This window comes from Larus michahellis, chromosome 2 (genome assembly GCF_964199755.1).
Source record: "Larus michahellis chromosome 2, bLarMic1.1, whole genome shotgun sequence".
Taxonomy (NCBI): domain Eukaryota; kingdom Metazoa; phylum Chordata; class Aves; order Charadriiformes; family Laridae; genus Larus; species Larus michahellis.
Genome location: NC_133897.1, coordinates 135,918,603 through 135,940,670, shown reverse-complemented (window position 1 = coordinate 135,940,670; position 22,068 = coordinate 135,918,603).

Genomic DNA, 22,068 nt, shown 5'->3' with positions numbered 1-22,068 from the left:
ACAAAGCTGTATATATTTGATATCACTGGAGGATGATTTGAAGCTCTCTTGCTTCCAACATTTATGTGCTAGAAAGATTGGTATCTCACAATATCTTCCTAAAGATGCGAGATCCTACATGATCCATTTACTTCCTATTCTAGATATTTTAAAAAGACAGAGGGAGTAAAACGTTCTGGGGGATGGGGAGAATTAAAAAAAAAAAAAGACACAATTGTGATCTTTATGTGAAACAGAAAAATCCACTATTTGTACATGAGAAAACAACATTCTCAAAGGAGTGGAAAGCAGTAAATATTAAGTTGAAAAGCCCTAAAAATGAGTAAATATGTATCATTCTCTTTGAAAAAATGGAGGGGATGGGAAGGGAAAGGAAGGGAAGGGAAACAGTTCTTGAATAGTGAGTTGATAAAGGTGGGAAAATAGACCTTTCAAGTAAGCCTTCTTTGCTGTTTTTGTTTGTATACTATTTCTCCAAAATTTCTCCTATAATTGTTTACTAGTTTTGAGCACTGGACCAATGTGATTTACACTCTACTAATCATAGATTTAAATTTCTGTATTTACTAAAAAATGCATCAACAGGATATTCCTCCATACTGGACTGATCATTTTTATGAGTGATATTTTGCTAGAGGCAGGCACATATTTTCTAGTAGTAAACATTTAATTTTATTTCTATAATAAAATTGATCACGTTCTCAAAAACACCATAGGCTTGTTGAGCTTGTCTCTTACTCATGACTTTAATTCCAATAGATCTCCTTTATCCCATAAGAATTTGTTGTTGATAGGGATTTTGTTTGTAAAGAACTTCAGATAAGTGTGTGTTGAAAGATGCTCCCATACAGACTGTTCTGTTTAGGCAGCATTTTCATTTTAAGGATTATCACACCACTGGGAATTCTGAGCTTTGTACACTTCTAATCAAATCAACCCTGCTTCCTCTGAAAGTTTTCATCTCTCAGAAATATCCCTTTTGAGATTCATATTAGTGATTTTATCCACAGAGATTTTTTTACAGTTAAATTAAATCTTCATGAAAGTGTTTTTTCTCACTGGAGAGAAGAACTTGAAGGAAAGGAAGACCTAATGCTCTTATATGTCCATTTCTGTCCATTTGAGTAGAAAGTGCATGAAAACTGTTTGATTTCCCTGGAAGCATTCCTTACAACTAAAGCATTGTACTTTGGAAATAGGTAGCATGCATATTGCCTACTTTTCTTTTGATTTACTACTTCCAGTCAAGCCTAGACACTGCCACTGATGGCCCAGAGTTTCAGTCCAGGTCTCAGTTAGCACCAGCGTTGGGAGTTGCAGCAGAGCATCCAAACACTGAACAGCAGTGAGAACTGAACAGTCCTTTCACTCATGGAGGTGAGCCCCCAGCGCGGGTGCTGATGAGCTGGCAGGTCTCTGTGGATGGACATGGTGCCTTACTCCTCTGAGACTGGTGTCCTGACAAATTCCATAAATGGGCAAAGAACTGCATTTTACCAAAAAGAAAGGACTATCAAGACTGACATTTTGAGGGGACTTTGTTGGTGAAAACAAATTATGTCTTATTATGTTAACAAATTGATCTGTCTGTCCAAAGGAAGTTTCTTCTGGCTTTGAAAGTGTTGCATGCAAGAATACTTTAAGTCATGGGTAGTGGGCTTTTCCAATTAAAAAAAAAAAAAACTACCACACACACCCCCACCCCAAATTTATAGATATGTATATACACACATGGTTATGTTATTTTCATACTATAGTATTTTATATATAACTATAACATTAATTCTTGCACATGTTACCTGAAAAATAATTTAGGCTTATGAAATCAACTACAAGATACCAATCAATAAGGGAAAGGACAGTTGCAGAAGAAAAAAGAAAATAAAGGAAAGGACATAAAGATCACTCTGTAGTTAGGAGACTGTAAGACCAATATCAACATTGTAAAACTATTATTTATCCACCAAACTCGAGTAAATTTTGGAGACAAGAAGGAGGCACTCTTAAATATTTTGAATTTTTATATCATCTGACTAAAAATGTTAACCATCTTACTACCAAAAATCGTTGCATTAAGAGAAACTAAAAACATTGCTGTTGGCCTGAAGAGAAATCAAGCTTTCTTCTTTTGTCATAGATCAAACATCTGACAACATCACAAGCCATGTTGTACTATTTAAGTCTCTCATGCTGTCTATGCACATCTAGCTGCACTGTAACTAATTTTCCATTATAATCACAAACTGTAATTGAACTGGTCCCTGGAATTATAATTCAAGTTGCTGTTCATTCAACTGGACATTCAACTGGAGTTTGCAAAATATCTTTTTTTTTTTTTTTAAACGCATCCTTACCTCTCCATAATATCTACAAATATTACATTATCCTTCTCAAATTCCACAGATTCTCTCAAAATATAAAATTAAATACATTGCTCATTAATTTCCCAATACTGCAGGGTGCTGAGACCCTTCAGTTGCTCTGGGATGTAAAAGGAGTTGAGGATATTCAGTATGTCTGAAGATTGAGCCCTCTAAATGTATTTGAACTTATATTGGACATGAATTTTCCTGTTGTGCAACAAACTGATCAGTGAACACCTTAAAAAATATAAATGAAACCAAAAGGACAGGCATAATTCTTCTTGATGTTATTTTCTCAGGTTCTGAACCTTGATATGATTTCATTGCCCACCTTAATCAGAACAACAAGCACTGGAAAAAGTTACACTGTCCACTTCCCTAATTGAAATTTTGCGAGATTCTCCAGAGATGTTTTCTGTAGATGAAATCCAGCTTAGGTTTCTCCCGCAGTGCTGATTAGTTTGACTAGTTTGTTGCAGTAGAACTACTCTGACTTTCAAAGTCTCCCCACAGAGAATTGAGTAGACCCTACCATGACTCTGTTCTCAGATATTTCACATGGAACTAAGAGCCAGAGCAAGTTCAAATGGCCATAAAAATATTATCAAATTTTTATTTTTCCCACCAGACCCCAGCCTGATTCATTGCATAAGACAGAGAGGCTCAAGGAATCAGAGCCTGTGTAATGTCTCTTTTTACCCCTGCCATTGGCTGCTCACCTGGCACAAGCCAAACCCAACACTGGATATGAAATTATTAATTTTATAATGTCCTTTTTTATGGTTCATCACCACAGAACTGAAATACTATACATATGCGGGCTTATCTACACAGCATGTATGGAATGCACTGGAAACTGCTGTCCTCGTTTTGCAACAGATATAAAATGCATAGAGAGAGAAATAATCCACTAAATTTGGGTGCAGTACCTGGCAGATAGAGTTTTTAGGATTAATAACATTTTTCTAAAATATTGTGTGCTCAGAATGCAGTTCCTACTAAAATTAGTTGCAGCTAAAAGCTCTCAGTTCTTCTAAAGATAAGAGCACAAGTTTCTCAGATTGGCTAAACTAATTAACAACCAACTGTAAAAGGTTTTGCTTTAAGGAACTACTCAGAACAACTTAATTATTTTGTAGTGAATCAAATTCTACAGAGAGGCCTTAACATTGAGACCACTTTTTCTTTTCCTAGTTTGACTATTCTTGTTCTCAATTCTTGAAGTAAATAAAGCAGAGTTTTACATTTATACAAGGCAAAAATTATTCATATTTTTATACAATATTGCACCATAAGGTTTGTCTAGATATGCCTGATCAAGATCTGTCTGGAATGCAAATCCAAACAATAGTAACAACAAAAGTCCTTGGTTTCTAACTGGTAACCTATTTCAATGTGATTCTCCTGCAATCTTGGAACACTTGATTTATAGTACCCTCACTAATATTTCATTTCCCCAAAGCATGAGGGGAAAATGGCATTATTTTTCATTTAGAAGCATTACCAGCCTCCACATAAAGAAGAAAATTGCTAGAGAGTTACAGCGACTATTGACATGATACGGTCATGTATTCATTTTGATGAAAGAAACTATGTTCTAGAATCATAAAGAAAGTTCTAGACTTATTAAAGTCTTATCAGATGCAGTGGTCTTTTACTTTTACTGATGAGTTTCTCTAGCTTCCACAAAGCAAGGACCATCAACAACAAAAACTTTACCTAATGAAAAAAGTTGTGTGTGTGCATAAAAATTATATCCTGACCTTTTCAATGATCAGTTTATGTCCAGAAGTATAAGATCTGATAAAGCTTATTTTTGCAATATAACTAGAGATGTTGTTATTGGTCATAAATTAATCTGCCCTTTTAAAAAATTCAGCTGTAATGTCTATATTCTATACTGTGTAAGCATTGTAAGTTTTAAAAAAGCAAAATGGCATATAACTGATGAGCTGTGCAGTCATATTTTCCATAACATTATATTTACCACATGACTTATTTATCATTGCTTTACTACTGCATAGAATAACAGACTATAATGCTTGATAAAATGCAAGTACTGATAAACTCATCTATGCAGTGCTTGCTTCTCCAATATATATTACTAGTACTGTACTAATTCCGGTGCGCTGCCAAAATTATATGATGAAAGTAATTTGGAAATTTCAAATAGCACTCATAATGTTTCAAAGATATTTTCAACGTTATATGCCATTCCTTTTAGCCTAGTAATAATGGGTTGGGAAGTATCATCTGACACTTCGAGAATCTTCATGAAAGTGAAATTATGAATATAATATCTTAAGCAGTTAGCTCTGGTACTTAACCACACATTTCAAGTTTGAATTTTGTGCATGAGTACTAGCAGGTTTTTAATTTTCATTCTGTTTGATCTTATTCTGTTCTGTAGGATCAATGCTACTTAGGTGTATTACCTTCTTTTTCTTTTCTGAACTATGCAGAAAATGTCATTTTTGGAGGCACTTGTAAAAATTTGAAGTTGAATAGCCAACTTAACTGACCTAGACTTCAAAATAATCACATCACAGAATTTTTTAAGATGGAAAGCGACAGCTAGAGATCATCTAGTTTAAAGACGAGTCAGAATGTCTTCTCTAAACCTGCCAATTAGGAAATCATAGACAGCAGTTAAGTTGTCTTCTCTTCGTAAGGCTGAACCAAGCCAGTTCTCTCAGCCTGTCCAGCTGCTGACCGCTTTGGTCGGCCACCGCTGCACTCAGGCCAGCGTGTCAATGTGTTTCTTTTACTAACAATTCTTGATTTTGTTCGTGAGTCCAAAGTCCTGATCACGTGAGTCCAAACTCTCTGTTAATCACTTCTATTGCCTTTACTTGCAATAACCCAAGTGGCAATGTGTAAAGCTGATGCATTTAGATTTACTTAGATTTTTAAAGTTCAGATTTACTTAGGACAGCTGCCTTAGTAGGCGCTTTTGGAGGAAGTGCACTGATAGAGTTTGGTGTGGCACTTCTGTTTCGATATGCAATTTTGTCTTGCTCTCTAAACAAGTGTTGTACATCTAGATACAGAACATGTCTGGTCACAACACAAACACAAGGCCAACTTAGGAACAGACAGGGGAAAAAAAAAGGAAAGTGGCTGGGTTGGTTCAAACCCTTTGGAAAATGGAGGAGGCGCATCTTTTACATCTCTCAGGACAAGAACAGAACTTAGAAAACTATGCCTTTATTCAGCTATGCAAGCGTGGAAAGCTTGCAAGCACAGACTACTCATCCATTGTACAGTATTCATACACAAAAAAGAAATAAATTACCTTTTGCCTGGAAAAGGGAGAGAAGGTACAGTGCAAAGCTCAGCATAGAGCCACATTAACGACAAACACACGGATCACTTTCTGTGTTGTGGTGCATTTTTGTGCTAGTATACAATAAACATCTTCTAGATACTTGTATTGTGTTCTCTCATTAACATTCAACTATCTTAATTTAAGGACTGAATATGTACAGTGATCAAAAACAGGTGTTTTGTGATGACTACAAATGAAAACAAAAGATAATTAATTTGTGAGATGACCCTATATTAACTTTCCAGACAAACTATTTTAAATAATACCTCTTCTCTGATTTGTAAATAGATATAACTAGATAGATAGGGATAAACCTACAGCCAGTTCTTTCTTTTAGACTGTTTGTGAGCTCTTCTGGCAGTGAGACTCCAATGGGCTGTGTGAACAGCAGCAGCACAACAGTAAGTAAAAATCCCTTTCCTTCACCCACTACTGGGGCCAAAAATGACATTTCTTATATGTAAATGGCAGTGCTATGCACACGAGTAATACGCCTTGTTGCTGAGCAGCTCCTTTAAAATCATTCTGGAATTAATATTAAGACAATTTGTAACAGGGTAATGGGTGGAGTCACAGAATGAGGATGAATTCCTGTTTCTGACTCAGTGTTTCTCCTCAGGACTTGGGATTTTTCTCAATCAAAATATACATGGTTTCCAGATCACCTATTGACAGAAGACCTGGTTTTGCCATAAAAGCAGCAATGACAGGCTATAGAGCTACCTGAAGTCAAGTGGAATTGAGGGGGGGGACACCTGCATTAATTGAATCCATCGCAAGATGAGAGATTAAAATCCCATTTCTAATTAGAATTAGAGTTTGAAATGCTTTATTACACAACATGCCTCTTGCAATGGGAAGAAATTTAGACTTATTTTGTTTTAGTTTCAACTGCATGCAGTTGTTTACACAGAAGAATCGTAAGCATCGCTTAGCACAGAGTTTAGAAAGTTGATGGTGAAGCCAGGTTTTGATGTCCCTTAACTGCTATACAGATCATTTTTAAAATCTGGCTTCAGAGATCATTATGTAACTCTATACAAGAACCAATAATGTCAGCATGCCATAACAACAAGTCACCGTGGTTCGATTTCAAATACTGCTGTGCATTTAATAGCTTCCTGCATGCTTTGTATTTTTGTCCCAACAATGATTGTATTTTGGAGCACAAATTAGCAGATTATTATTGAAAGTTCATGTGTTCAATAAAAAAAATGAGCATATTCCTTGAGACTTTCAAGTGGAATTTCTCTTTTCTCTGGAAAGTGTACCGCAGTATCTAAAAAACACACCCAGAAAATGTGTTTTATAGTGGGTCCAACTCTGCTGATGTTTAGTTCATCATTTTTCCTTCGCTGCTTCCCTGACACTTTCATGTCAGGCTGTATTCTCACAACAATAGGATTTTTGATTAGGGATTTCTAAAGTGTATGTGGAAAAAAATCGAGGTGGCAGAAATGATACTGCTTCCTTGCTTTTATTTCTTTACTATAAATCAATTTTTAAAGGTAGCACACATAAGGTGTTATAGAGGACAAATAATAAGAATAATTATATGCAACACAAATGCTAAAAACATTTGTTCAGAAATATTTTTGAAGAACAGGAATAAACAAGGCTTTTGTAGGTAATTCCACCTTAAAGTGGAACAAACTTTGTAAAAGTTTTACTTTTTACATTACTTCCTACTCCTATATAGTTTTATTTTTAATTTGGTGAGCTTAACTATGACAAATGTAAATAAAATTCAGTCTCTTATTAAAGTTTCAGTAGCTTTTGCTTTTACATATTGAAAAATAATCAACAGAAATTATACTCCTCTGGCACAAAGTGGATATTATTGTGGACAAAATCTGCTACACGTATTATAAAACCAACTAAAAACTCTATATGAAACAACTTGAAAGTTAAACTCTGAAGGGAACAATAAGGCTAACTATTCCCCATATTTCAATTTCACTATATTAGTATAAAGTATCCTAGGAGGATTCAAAGGCTTCAGCTTCTTTTGCATTTGCAATTGTTATCCATAAACACACAAAAAGGGGGATATAGTTGATTTGATCCAGAGTGGATATAGATTACAAAATATGAAAACCTTTAGTTCTCTCTTCTATGTTCACTTAAAAATGTCTCCTATATTACACTTCTAGGTGATTTTACCTTCTCTTAACCATGCAAAAGCTATAGTGTTTCAAAGCTGCAGATTAGTGATGGTGGCAGCTTATTCCTTTTGGTTATCTGCAGCACCATCTTAGTGTCTTGAGGCATAAAAGAATATTATCTGTGTGACAGTTATGGCTAGAGCCATCTATACTGTTCATGCTATCAGCACTCAAAGAGCTCAGAATAGAAATCATTCAGTTTAAGGCATCTTCTGTAGTTTCATTAAAAGCTTAAAATCATGAGGTACTGCAAGTTATGACTAAGGTTATATGAAAATTTCAGTAAATCTACGATGTGGAAAAGTATATATGCAGTTGGGGTGGTTAGAATAGAATTGCTAATCTTTTGTAAAGGCAGTTGACCATAAGCAAGACAACCTATAAATCTGCTTTCCTTCTTTACTTAATTTTCATCACAAATAATGTGCCACTCTGATTGCATGAAATCATCAGGAGTGTCTTCAATTACTGTGTGCAGCCTCTGATCAAAATGACTTCCTCTGTTCTCAATCTGGGGGATGATGGGGAGGAAAACGGGAGGAGGGGGGTGAGAAATGCACAGCTAGTTATGTATTACAAATGTCAGGTTACTGTGAAAGTGTATATATTCATATTTAATAATTTCTAAGCTGAAGTTGTGATTGTAATAATGGCTCATTCATATCTGCATTTCATTTAAATGCACTGTTTTGACTCACTGAACATTTGTCAAAGATATTATAGCTAAACTTTTTCACATGACCACTGAGGTAATGACAGCATTACATTACCAGAAAACTGCATGACTTGCTGATACTTCCATTTTCCTCAGCAGCTTATGAAATAATCAAAATGTGTGCATGAAATGGCGGCCTGTTCTGAATTTATTTTAATACAGATAGGCTTATACAGAGAAATGAAGAAGAGTGTAGGACCTCAGACACAAGAGACAATGACTACGCACAAAGCTGAATTTTACTAGCAGGAAAGATGGATATATGGGTATTAGACTTTTCATAGCTATAGGAAGGATAATCTTTCAATCAGATTAATGAGAAAATATATTGCATGGGCCCTACAGCACTTTTTGCTTTCCAGGCTAATACGTGATTTAAATCCCAAAAGTACATTTTCAGCATTACAATATCCTTTGATAATAATGTCGCTTGCACAAAGACAGATAAAAATAAAACAGTCCCCCTTGATTTCCCATTTTAGATTTGAAGTATATTTTCTGTTCTTTGCCTGCAATGAAGTGAATTCTATTGAGAAGAGTCACATTTAATAAGACAAAGAGAATTTTCTAATTATGCTACCTGTCAAGATTGGAATCTATGGGATTGCAACTGCAATTGAAGAAACAGAGGAAGCAATTGCATATAGTCCGGTTTACTTTGGTGTATGATTACTATTTGCACTTAGATATTGCTAAATGTAAATCAAGCACACACACAGAAGCATGCTTTGAGGTAAACACCAAAAGGCAAGTCTCAAAATGGATTGTATAGTCCTCATTTCAATTTTCAGTATGCAATTTCCCAAGCTTTCCTAATTTATCTATAGAAAAATAGTAGAAACCTGTGAAAATGAAACGCTTTTAAATTACTCTGAGTCACACAAATATACAGTGGACCAAATGATATATATAATTAAAGCATGAATTACTAATGGAATAAGAATGTATACGCATAATTATGCTAGGTTAAGCATTTATGCATCTTTCTGGAGGAAAGCAAGTACTGTAGCAGTGAAGAAAAACAAAAGCCAATTAAAATTAATGCAATAGGAAAAAATACTTCTCTCCATGCAGTTTCGTATCATTTTTACATAGGTCATATTAGAAACATGCAAACATTAAACAAAATCTTGCTGTTATAAATGGAGCCCTGAAAGTTATCACATGCTGTCCTTTCAGGGTCTCTGGGGAACTGTTCAATGTGCCCCATCAGACATTACTCTTATTTGCAGCATTGCAATCTTGGAAACACTATGGCACATTAGACAAGGAAAATAAATATTGTGTTCTTGATGGTTTCCTTCATATTACAAGTTTACACAAATCCATGGCACACAATCAATTATTATAAATACTTTATACAAATAATAAATTGGTTCTTTTAGTGGCCTCATCACATTTTTTTTACTAAAACAATATCTGGTAGGATGATGCAGATTATGACCACAGGTAAAACAATTGGCACAATACAAACCTTTTTTGTTGCTTTTTTAATGATATGTGTGTGTCTTTATATATAGATGTGTGAGTGTGTATACGCACATGCATATGTAAATACACATATATGTAAGTATACACGTATGTAAATATACACACACACATACACGCATATATATGCTTGCGCACACACACATAAAACCTTCTAATGTAAAATATACTTTATTTGGAACTGAAACACAATTGGAACCCATTTTATCTCATTTGGGTTTATGCAAGTTGCAAACTGACTTTTCAGCTGTTTGGTTTACATCTCTATTTAGCTGCTTCTGTGGTTATTCAGAGGGAGAAGAAAGATGGCCACATCACTTTATTTTCCTTAAAAACATTTAAGCTCTGTAGATGTTTTTTAATAACTCTCAAGTGGTGTCTTTTTGAGCGCTACTATCAAATATCTTATTACTAAGCTACAGCTTTAAACATTTACAGTAGGAAGACTACTAAAAATTCATAAATGATTTGAACATTCTAGTCTGGCTCAGGTTTCCGAATGCATAAATATGCAGCATACTCGGTTCCAGACCAAATATTTGGTGTCATCATCCACCCATATGACAACAGCAAAGCATAAAATTCATAGGGCTGCAATCTCCTTTCACATACATACCATAGGAGCTTCAAAATTTTGAATTATAGATACGTTAGACAGGCTGCTAACAGCCTCAATGATAGGCTGCTGATCTGCCAAGATTCTTCCACCCTCCAAATGGTGTTACCACTTCCACATGTCTTCCACATTAGTAATTGCTCACCCAAACAGGAGATGATGTGACCAAAAGTAAATTAATTCAGTTAAATGCCTTCTGTGGGCCAAAATTTTCAAAAGCAAGCATGTTAAGTTGCATCAGGAAAATTATGCTGACCCTGTGATCCTGAGATAGGGTATATCTTTTCCGGCTTCAGCATTGTCCTTTCAAAGGAACATAGAAGGTTCGTGTACTGAGCTTCTTGCCCTCTGTCACTTCTGAAGCCTCCTCTCCTTCATGCAGAGATCAGAGAGATTTTTGTACCTTGCTGTACAAAAACACCCATGAAGTGACCTTAAAAGGAAACATTGAGAGCAGGGTTGCAGAGGCTTAGAGCTTCACAGAAATAAGAGAGAATGAGAAGGTGCTTTTTAACGTGCTTCCCCACTCCTAGTTGTCCATGGAAGAAGGTCTTTTTTTCTTTTTTTTTCCCCCCTGATGATCACTTCATTTCTGTGGCTGATATGTCTATGTATTTCCATTCAACGGGCAGGCAAGCCATTCAGTTTCCTCAGTATTTATGAGCCTGCCTCTCAAGAAGACTGGTAGGAGATACTCCTATCATCTGCAACACCACGAAAAGGCAGAATGAAGTCACTCATTCAATGAACTGCTGCTTTTCCCATGAGAATTCCTTTGGGATTCTATGAAAGCTCTGTAAATTTGACCATGGTCAAGATTAGGACCAAGATTATCAGTCTACGTACTTCTCCAAAACAGTTCATAGCTGCAGCTGACAACTCCTTAGCCCTTCTCTTTAGCTACATGTGGACATATGTTTTTCACACAATGTTTGCCTCAAATTCACAATTTCCCAGGGACATACAACTCAGTGTATCATACCTTGCAAAGGATCATTTGCAGAAGGAGCTGTGAAGATGTCACCACTTACATAAAGTCAAGAACTTTGGCCAGTCATGACCAATGTACAGCAATATTTTCATTCTTAAAGAACTGCTGTGCTGATTGCATTGCAGTGGTGGAGGAATAGTCCCAGTATAGAGTTTACATATCAGTTTGTTAAATTTGTACAGCATTTTAGGAATCATTAGGATGAAAGGCACTATAAAATGCAAGGTATTATTAAAAAGTAGATACAGAAAAAAAAAAGGACAGATAAACTGAGGCAGATCCCGTAGCTATTTCTAGCCATGCAAAAGGAAAGGGCATTGAGCAGATTACCTCCCACTAAGCCTGCCTTTCAGGTCTTGTGTCCTGAATGTATTCAGGATTAATTCCCTACTTCAAAAGAGGTGGTACTGTTTGCATAGCAACACATTTCCTTCCTGGTCTCTGTATATACCCTTTATACCCTGGTGGGACTCTTTGCAGCTAGCTTGACGTCCCTCCCCAGAGTCAGTGCAAGAGTCATCAGAGTAAACATAACAGCCTTCCTCAGACCACCAGTTGCCTCAGGCCTCAGTCTCATAGCTGCAGAGAGCTTTTCTGTCTCCTTTCTTCAACTGCACATGCAAAAGCAAATGGCGTTTCCTACTCATGGTAAAAATTAACAAATATTGGAAAAGTTTGGAGTGATCCTTTCCACCATGGCTCCAGAGATGCAAGGAGCTGAGATTTGCTATCCTTGGATGAGCTGTTGAATCTGTTCAAGCCTCCCAGTTTGCTATATGCTTTACTTCTGTATCATGACACTTCACCAGTCTGAGGACTTTAGTGTCCACTTCTGATCCTAGTGGGAAAGAGCACTTTGTACACTATAATCCTGATCTCTTGAGCTTCCTGAACCGCATGAGGGAAGTTGAGCTGTCCTGAAAAGCAACTCTTTAGAGCTTTAGAAGTCTGTTCTAGGAAGGAGAGCCCAGGAAGGTACCAAAATGGTTTTGACTCAGACACAAAGCAACAGGCAAAGCCTTCAATTCTGGCAGCACTGGAAGTATCATTATACCAGTCTCCCCCTAACTTGTCTTCTATGCTTCATGAAGAGGAATTCCCCATTAAGGAACATTTCTGACTAAGGTGATTAGAAATATTACCCAAGAATTTAGTTTTCTTCCCTTTATTCCCTTCTGTCATTTTGTGGCTGGCAGCTTACCTTTAATTCCGTGGCTTTTCTGGTTCCTTCAGTAATGATATCTTTGTTATGTCTTTAAAAACAGAAATACCAGACTCTCAAATTTTTGGAAATTCAGGAGTTTCAATAGGACCTAACATCAATTTTCTTACAGAACTAAAGAATGGGAAGCTTCAGTGGAATTAAACATTCAAATATATAAAATGAAAGAAAGATACACTACAACAAAGGGGTAGGAAAAATCAGGATGTTCCCTTGTCTTTTCAAGTCATTTACAAGAAAGAGGCAAGGTACTCTTCCATTTGCATCCTGCAGCACTTTAAGAGGCTGTGTATCAAGAAAAAGTATTGTACGAAAACTTTTTAGGTTCCAATATCCAGGGTATTCTCCCTAGGTACTGGAACTGAAGTATGCTTTTAGTGTTGGTGTTGGTATTGTTTCTGAATTACTTTGTGTGAGAGGCACAAAAGGAAGAAGGCGGCTCATTTTCATGCCCATTTTGTTGACTCTGTTTATTATCTCTTTGGGACTCCAGAGCATGCCTAAGGAAATTATGGTTGTGAAAGTCAACCTTCACCAGAGCAGGAACTTACTTTTATGCTTGTCCTCATGAAAATTCTTTTCCTAGGTCCCAAATGTCACCCAGGACAAGTTATCTACAGCAAAAAAAGCTCTTCACAACTGCCATACTTGTCAGCTGCTCAAATCAACTAAGAAGGGACCTGGGCTTAATTTTAGTGTAAGGTCTGAATGCTAATTCTAATTGTTACGTCTTACCTGAATCACATGACAAATGCCCAACAGATAAATGCAGTATCCAAGGATTTTGGTGGTGATGGCTCTTCTGGGAGCCTGAACAATTGTACTGGGTTTGGCTGTGATAGAGTTAACTTTCTTCATAGTAGCTCGTATGGTGCTGTGTTCTGGATTTGTGACCAAAACAGTGTGGATAGCATAGGAATGTTTTAGTTTTTGCAGAACTGTGCTTATACAGTGTCAAGGCTTTTTCTGCTTCTCAGTTGAGTAGGCTGACGGTGCGCAAGAAGTTGGGCAGGGACACAGCTGCGACAGCTGACCCCAACTGACCAAACGGATATCCCATACTGTATGACTTCATTCTCAGCAATAAAAGCTGTGGGGAAGGAGGAAGGGAGGGACATTTGGTGTGACGGTGTCTGTCTTTCTACGTAACCATTACACATGATGGAGCTCTGCTTTCCTGGAAACGGTTAAACGTCTGGAAAGTTAATTTCTTATTTCGCTTTGCTTGCATGTGCAACTTTTGCTTTACCTATTAAACCATCTTCATCTCAACCCACCATTTTTCTCACTTTTACCCTTCCTATTCTTTCCCCCATCCCACTGGAGGGGAGTGAGCAAGCGTCTGCATGGGGCTGAGCTGCCCAACAGGGTTAAACCACAGCACTACACTGCCAGTCGCATGCCTGCCATTGGCAACTGTATCTGTCAGGCTCATTGCCCCAGTGGTAGTGCTGTGACATGGTTCCATGGCAATTAACATGTGAGTTAGTTACTTACTCTGTATGAGATCATTCCTGGAGCCAAGCCTTCCAGATTTCTGTTGAAAACATATTAAAAGATAAGGGTCTTCAGGTCTTTCCAAGGACCATGGCACGCTGTAAGGTGCCATCAAATCAAGGTTCTGATGCCTCCTCCCAAAGCTGTAAGTACATGGTCAGTCATACAAACCAAAAGACACAATCTAAATTCTTAAGCACATTTGATTTTCAGGGGTAGATGGGAGTTTAAAAGGAGAAACCTTAAACCTCCGGAAGGATGCAAGCTGTAGTTCTGGCATATACTGGCATTTCTTTCCAACAGTGATTTAGGAGCAGCATGTGGCTACTTCTAATTGAGGACCAAATATTTTTCAAAAGCATTCATAAAAAATGAATGGTTGAAGTATCTCAAGAAGCAGACTACCTCCTGCTCTCTTCCTTCCTACCCCACACCTCCATATTATGCTAGAGTTTCATAAAACAGCTACGTAACAAGTCCTTTTTGACAACAAAACTGCTGTGAAGAGATACATTCATTTGCAATCATAATGAACTGAAAATGCTGACTCTGTAAATATGCGGTGCTGTGTATCCCTACGAAGAATTTAAAATAGTAAGAAATGACCCTTACTATAGCAACAACTAATTGGTTTATTGCCCTGACGAGCTAGTGACAAGAAAAGCAGTTGGTAGCAGTGCCTTCATCACAGGGTATTCTAAGAAATAACTAATTTAAACCTCCTCAAGCACAGACACAACCTGCTCCACATGGGAGCATATCTCCAGAGGGTTCATTAAGTTACTGGCAGTCTAGAGTTTGGAAGCAACAACTAAGCACTACATCTCTGTTCTAGTCTTTGCTATACAATTGCCTGAAGACCTATAGGCTCAATGAATTGGGGTGGGGTGGTGGAAAGAATTGCAAACTGTCCCTGAATATAAAAAAGTAAAGAAAGTGCAAAATTGTATGCAGCACAACTGTTATGTTCAAACGGAGCAGCTGAGAAAATCTTGTTTCCTTTAATACTTTTAGAATACCTCCATATTAAGTTGAAGAAAAATGTTGCTTTTTTCCTAGATAGGAATAAATACTTAGAAGTGGAGTCAGCATCGCTACCTTTTATCAGGAACTAATAAGGGATTTGCAGATTTCTTTCATACTTGTTTATGTTTCTGACTCCTGTGGCCTGTAAAAATACTTTTGATCTTTGGATCGCTCTTTAACAGAGAGGAGGGTAGGTAGCCAACTTGTCTTCTACTGGACGGAAGTATATACCTAGTGGGCTTTTAGACTCTCCTCTATCTTGGGCCTGCAAAGGAAGTGCATGAGATCTGTGCTTTGTTTTGATTCCAAAATGTTGGTGCATGGCTTGCTGACTTTGGTTTACATGGTTTCATTTCTCCCTAGCACTGCTTTGTGATTTTTTTTGGTTCAAACGAACTCCCTCAAAAAGCAAATCTTAGCCAGAATTGCAATTTTGGGTCTTTTACAATAAAAGCTCCAAGGCATTTGCAGCTTTTAGGCGGTTTCCACCCAAACCCATAAATTAGATGTTATACTCAATCCAGGTTCATGAATCTGTGGTTTGCAATGACACTTGAAACCAGGAAAATGTATCTGTTTCTGGGCTTTACTTTTAAAGTTTTGTACAGCTCTCTATAATACTGTTGACAGCTATTTAGATATCACTGGATTTAAATGTTTGCTTTAGAAAATCACATTGGGAGAATTTTGGTTTGTAAATGAAAGCTGGTTCAGAGCTCTGTCCTATTTTGCTAAAGTTCAAAAGGGAAAGGATAAATTGTTCTAGTTTTAAGCCATTTCAACAGCTAATGGAACAGTACAAATGGAAAAGGCCCATGTTCTTGGAGCAGAAGGGTCTGAGTTACATTCCCAGTATAGCCTGTGTGCAGATTACATGACAGCTGTGGCGTCTGCATTTACACAGTCACAAATCATTTATGAGACTGACAGTTGTGCCACAGTTTGTGGTTTTTCTCTGCCACCAATTGAACTAAAATATCTCAAAGGGAAAGGTTAATGCACTATACTACTGTGCTTGGCATCCATTTGAATATTGAAAAGTCTCTGCTGTACTAATGCATAAAAATCAGCCAAACCAAAGTACAGTAAAGAGCAGAAATCTGTTCCTGAGGTTGAATCCTGTAAAAGTGCTGGTCTCTGTTACTCGCCATTGATCTATACTCTCTTACTAGGAAGGAGGGAAGAAATGGTCTCCTCCAAGTGTGTATTTCCCAATTATACTGCAAATGAAGGGACAAGAGGTCTTGAAGGTGACACAGAGCTGTCCTCTGTCCCCTTCCAGATGGCCAAAATACCACATACATATAAGAGTTAGTCTGTGCAATGAGGGTGCAGAGAATGCTGGTTCTTTGCAGCTCTTAGGGAAATGAGATGACTCTCCATCCCAGGAGCTGGCAATTGCCTTCAGCAGAGGGGAGAGAGAGGGGTGCTCTGGAGAGGCACTGTGTCAGTAATGCTCTCTCTCAACTCTCTCTAATTCCTCCTATATTCATGAAGTCCCTGGGAAGCAAGAGGATTTTTTTTTCTGGTGGTGGTGTTTGTGCTACACTGGTGTTTTCACCAAGGTCAGGAGAAGTAGCACTGAGAGCTCCAGTTGAATGATGAGTGGCAGTGGCTCACGAAACATACTGATGACTTTATTTCTCTGGAGAATTTCTCATATTGTGCCTCAAGAGGTATAACAGCATCACTCTGCAGGGACTTCCTCGAAGAAAACTGGGTGAGTCACTCAAAGTGTGAAGTGTTATTTATATTTAATTAAAAGACAACTTAATTCTATTCTTTCTGACTTGTGCATTCAACTAAAGTGATGCCTTTTTTTCTGGACAGTGCTTATGTAGGTTTTTTTTCGCACTACAAGTTATTTAGGCACTGAGGACAGAGTATTGGTAACTATTTTAAAAATACTTTTTATGTAGGTATGTAACTTAGGTTTTCAAAAGCAACTAAATCACTTCCAAAGTTAATGGGACTGAGGCTTATAGGAGTTACAAAGGTTTTGAAAAAGGTGCCCTATATTTGTAAGAATATTTATATACTTCAGATGGAAATATTTTTTTAACTGTATTTTACCATCGGAAAAGTTCTTGAATAAAAAGACCTGTCTATAACATACCATTCCCTTCTTCCTTCCTGTTCTCGACTGAACAGACTGATGAGTTTTCACTCAACCCCATGGGCTGCTACTGGTCGAGCTCCTGATTCAGGGATGTTCCTCTGTCCAAATCTCATACCCTGAATAGGTGACCTTAGAGGAACTTTGCCCCTTTTTTCTTCTAACAAAATGAGATACCTCCCCTTCTCTTCTGTCCTGGACGCATTCTTAACTCCTTAGAAACATGTTTCTTAAATTAGATATAAACACAATATTGTTCATTCATATGTATCCTAAATGCATAAGCTTTAAAAAAAACTGCTTTCTATAATACGTGATTTAGCAAAAAATGTTGTTTTTCTTATGCAACTATTCTAATGTAAGTAACTGAATTAACAAGCCACGAGGAGAACATGCATTAAAATATTTACTGTCTACAATTACTTAATTCTTTCTGACTTAACAATGCAATCTATTATTAAAACTACATATTTGATATGCTTTCTTATTCCACTTCTATTATTTCAAATGTTTTAATGATTGTTTTACAAGGAATAATATACTCAATGAAAAAAAATAGGTTAATTTGATTCCTAAATGAATTAAAAGCAAAAACATAGAATTTTCACCTAATGTATTATGCATGAGTTATCATTCCCAACATTTCAAGAGTTTGAAAATGGTGGAGAACCAGAAATGTTGAAAAGGAACTTCTTATGACAAAGTTTACATTTGATGCTCAAGAAGAGAGATCAGACATGAAACTCAGCCTGTGACTTTTTTTTTTTTTTTTTTTTTAAGTTTTAGGTGGTAATATTAGTGCATCAGAATATGAAGAAGATACCCCTTTGGACAGACAGGAAAGAGCTGGAATTTCCAAAGAAAAAATTTAAAATTTTGCATTCTTTACCACAACACATCTCTCTTTTCCTCATAAACAGAATTTGAGGACAAGCCATTGAGAACAAACCATTCAACTTTCCTCTGATAGACAGTTGTGTGCTGTTGCTTTCATTTATCTGCATTTGAGAAATGAGATTCAAGCAATCACTTTCCAGGTTCCAGCATCTCAGGTCAATGCTCCAGTCCTTGAGTATGACCACATTTGCTCTGACTCCTTCTTTTGGAGGTGTTCCGTTTTGCACAAACATTCATTATAGCAAAATTCAAAGCTGGAATTCCTAAACAAAAATCACAAACAAGCACCTTAATCCTCTGGTTGTGGAGTTAATCATCCATTTTCTGGCACAAAGCCTGCTTTTTCAAGTAGAACATTTTCTCATAAAGGAGTATATGAGAACTGAGGACATAAAGGGGCTGTATAGCAGATCAGGTCCAAGTCACTGCCCTGTATCCAACAAAAATGGATTTCAGTCAGCTCTTCTATGTTCTTGACAATCAACATGTGGTTTGCTAAGCTGGGATACACATACTGTCTCTTATGCCTTGACCAAAACCTGACATTCTAGATAGAAAAATCTTTCCAGGTGCAAGTTTATCAAAGCAGACACCAAGAATAAAATGAACAAAAGACATTCTTGAATAGCTCCTGTTGGAGCATTGCTTTCCTATCTCCTACTGGCTGGCCCTTGGCAGTTATTCTACCAGGGAGCAGGGGGAGGGGGCTGCTCTGCAAGGGGACTTGAGACAGGGTCCACGGGTGATGGTCAGGCTGGCGGGTCAGTGCTACACTGACAAGGCGCCATCCCACTGTGCCCAATGAGAAGTGCATGGCAGGATCTGTGATGGGGACTAGGATCAGCCTCAGCCCAGGGATCACAGATAAGACCCTAGTGATGGGCCAGGTCCAGAGTCAAGCCATAAAGTCAGGTCAGTGGGTCAGGGTCAGGATTAGTGAGGTAAAGACTGCTGCGTGTCCCCAGGGAGAGGGCTTGAATATATAGTCAGCTCCCAGGTGAAGGGAGGTGGTAGCCCCTGATGAGGCTCTTCCTTCTGTAGCAACGACCAAGTCCCACGGCTTTGCTGTATCAGAGATGACCCTGAGAAAAGGCAGCCTAAGCCCTTAGAGAGGGTGAAGAGGTGGCACAGCCAGTGGGTGTGCTCAGGGCCTTGAGAGGCACATAGCTTTCTATACATTGCAGAAGTCCTAACATCGCAAGTGGATACGTGCTAGCAGAATGTTGAATCCGTGTAGAGCAAGGCTGTCACTGATGGGACTTCCGTAGAATACTGGAGATGGCCCAAATGGATTAGCGTACAGATCATTTGCCTTAATAAATTGAGATCTCAATTTCAAAAACATTTTAAGCTGCAAAATGGATGAACAACATTTTACAATGGATAATGCAATGTTTAGAGGGAGATTTTCAAAACACTAGCACTTTCTTTCACAAAGCAGTCACTTGTATTTTTATGGGTTATAATACCTAATGTTCTTTTATCAATTGTTTAAGTAACACCAAAAAATAATTTTATCACTAATCATTCATGTAATTACCCAGATTTGTCCCACTCACATTTCCAGGACGTACACATTCATTAATTGACTTTTGACTTGTGAACAAGGGTGAAATATTGACCTGGGGAGGGAATCACTGGCAAAACTCCCATTAACAACCATGCATTCAAGATCTGCCCCCCTGGGATTTTGCATATTTTTCAAGCTTTTGTAGATAAAAAAAGCCACAACACCCCAAAAAACTCAAACAAACAAACAAAACAACGCAAAAAAAATCCTAAAAACCCAACCCCCAACCCCACTCAACAAAAATCCCAAACATATTGCAATTGAAAAATATATCTTTCCACTGTGAGTGGTTTGTGAGTGAAAAGATTTTGACCCTGATGGATTTTTACTGAAGCGGGGCTAGTAAAGGAAGTGTGCAATGAACCTAAACTCCTGGATAGTCCATGGAAGAAGAAAGGCACTTCCAGAGAGCAATTCTTATTATGTTCTGGGGGGTCAACCTTTCCCCATGAATTATGTAAGGACCTTGGGACAACTTGACTCTTAAGGTAGGTGTCTTGGTGAGATTCCTAAAACTGTGTCAGACGAAACTGAGCCTCATGCGAAATATCCGAAACATTCAACTGCATTGACTGTTTTGCATTCAATCTTACGTTCTCATCTTCGGCAACTCTTTAAATGCCTTACTGTCTGTGAAAGCAAATGAACATATTTCCATTTCATAGTAGAAGGAAGAACACACTGAAATCCAATGCACAAAATATTCTTCTTTATTAGGAAGAGTTTAGAAAAATTTGGCTACAAGGAAGATGCGAATATCAAAGAGAGCTAAGGAAGGCCCCATCATGTGACCTCCTCATTAATGCAGATTGAAGGAAACTTTATACTGTATTTTTCAATAAAAAATGGGCACTGGTTAAAGCAGTGACTGAAATGTGTTATATGGGGTACCTCTGAGATGCACAGCACTTTCATAATGGAACACCATCCCCGATGCATAAATAATAAGATTTTTTACACCTCTTCCTATATTTTGTGGAAGAAAAGGGTTTCAGGGCAGCTGAAATAGTTCTCCATTTCTCCCTGCTCATTTAAACAAACACATATTTCAAAACACTGTCTTTTTGCTCTCTTCATTTTAAAGAAAATCAGAATATCACTGAGCAGAAAGGAATAAAAAAGAAATTCATTTGTATATTTTCTGAAGTATTACTGTTGTCTGCAGTATGATGCTAGTTTTGTAATTACAGAAATGCAACAACAGGGGGGTTGTGCAATTTTAGGAGAATAAGGTTCTGCGTAAAAATTCCAGCTGTGAACATGTGATCAGTCCTTTTATGGACAAAAAAAAGACACTTCTTTGTATTTGCATTCAATTTCTATGTGCATCTACAGTTCACTCACATCCTCTACAAACTCATCTGTGTAGTTATTCCTTTTCTTTAGGCACAGAACATAATAACACCACGGAAAAATAATAATGAAAAAAATGCATACTTCACTATTCTTGCTGAAAGGTTATGTGATTTAAGATCAAAGTCGAAAGAAAAGTCAGGTAACAGCTAAACTTAAAAATTAAATAATGAAGAGAATTGTGCATTAAATGGGCCAATTTGAAATATTCCATATTTTAGCATAATTAAAATTTTACATATAATGATACAACCAAAATCTGCCAGCACCTTTTTCTTCTAGTAGAAACAGCTGGATAAGAAAAATAATTTAAGATGGAACTGGAAACCTTGTCCTTTTTTTTAAGAAAAAAAGAAGCCTTACACTCATTTATGGAACACTTCAAAACAGGTATAAATGAAAATGAATTAAAATGCATATATCGTCGGCTGTTCTTTCCACCATAAGAAAATTTTCAGGTAGCCAACTGTTTTGAAATAAAATTCCCTGCAGTTGCTATAGTGATGATAATAAAGTTCCTGCCTCAATTTACGTGATAGAGGTTCCTAGCAGAACACTTGAAAAGGTAAGCTAATCATAATGAAGACACTGTTAGTTCTCATGCTCAGAGCAGCCTCCTTGAATTTAGTTCACAATTACAGGACCCTCCATTGTTGTCAATTTTGTTATATGTACATTATCATAATCTTTCTCAATGTGGCAGTAACAAATTATGCAGCAG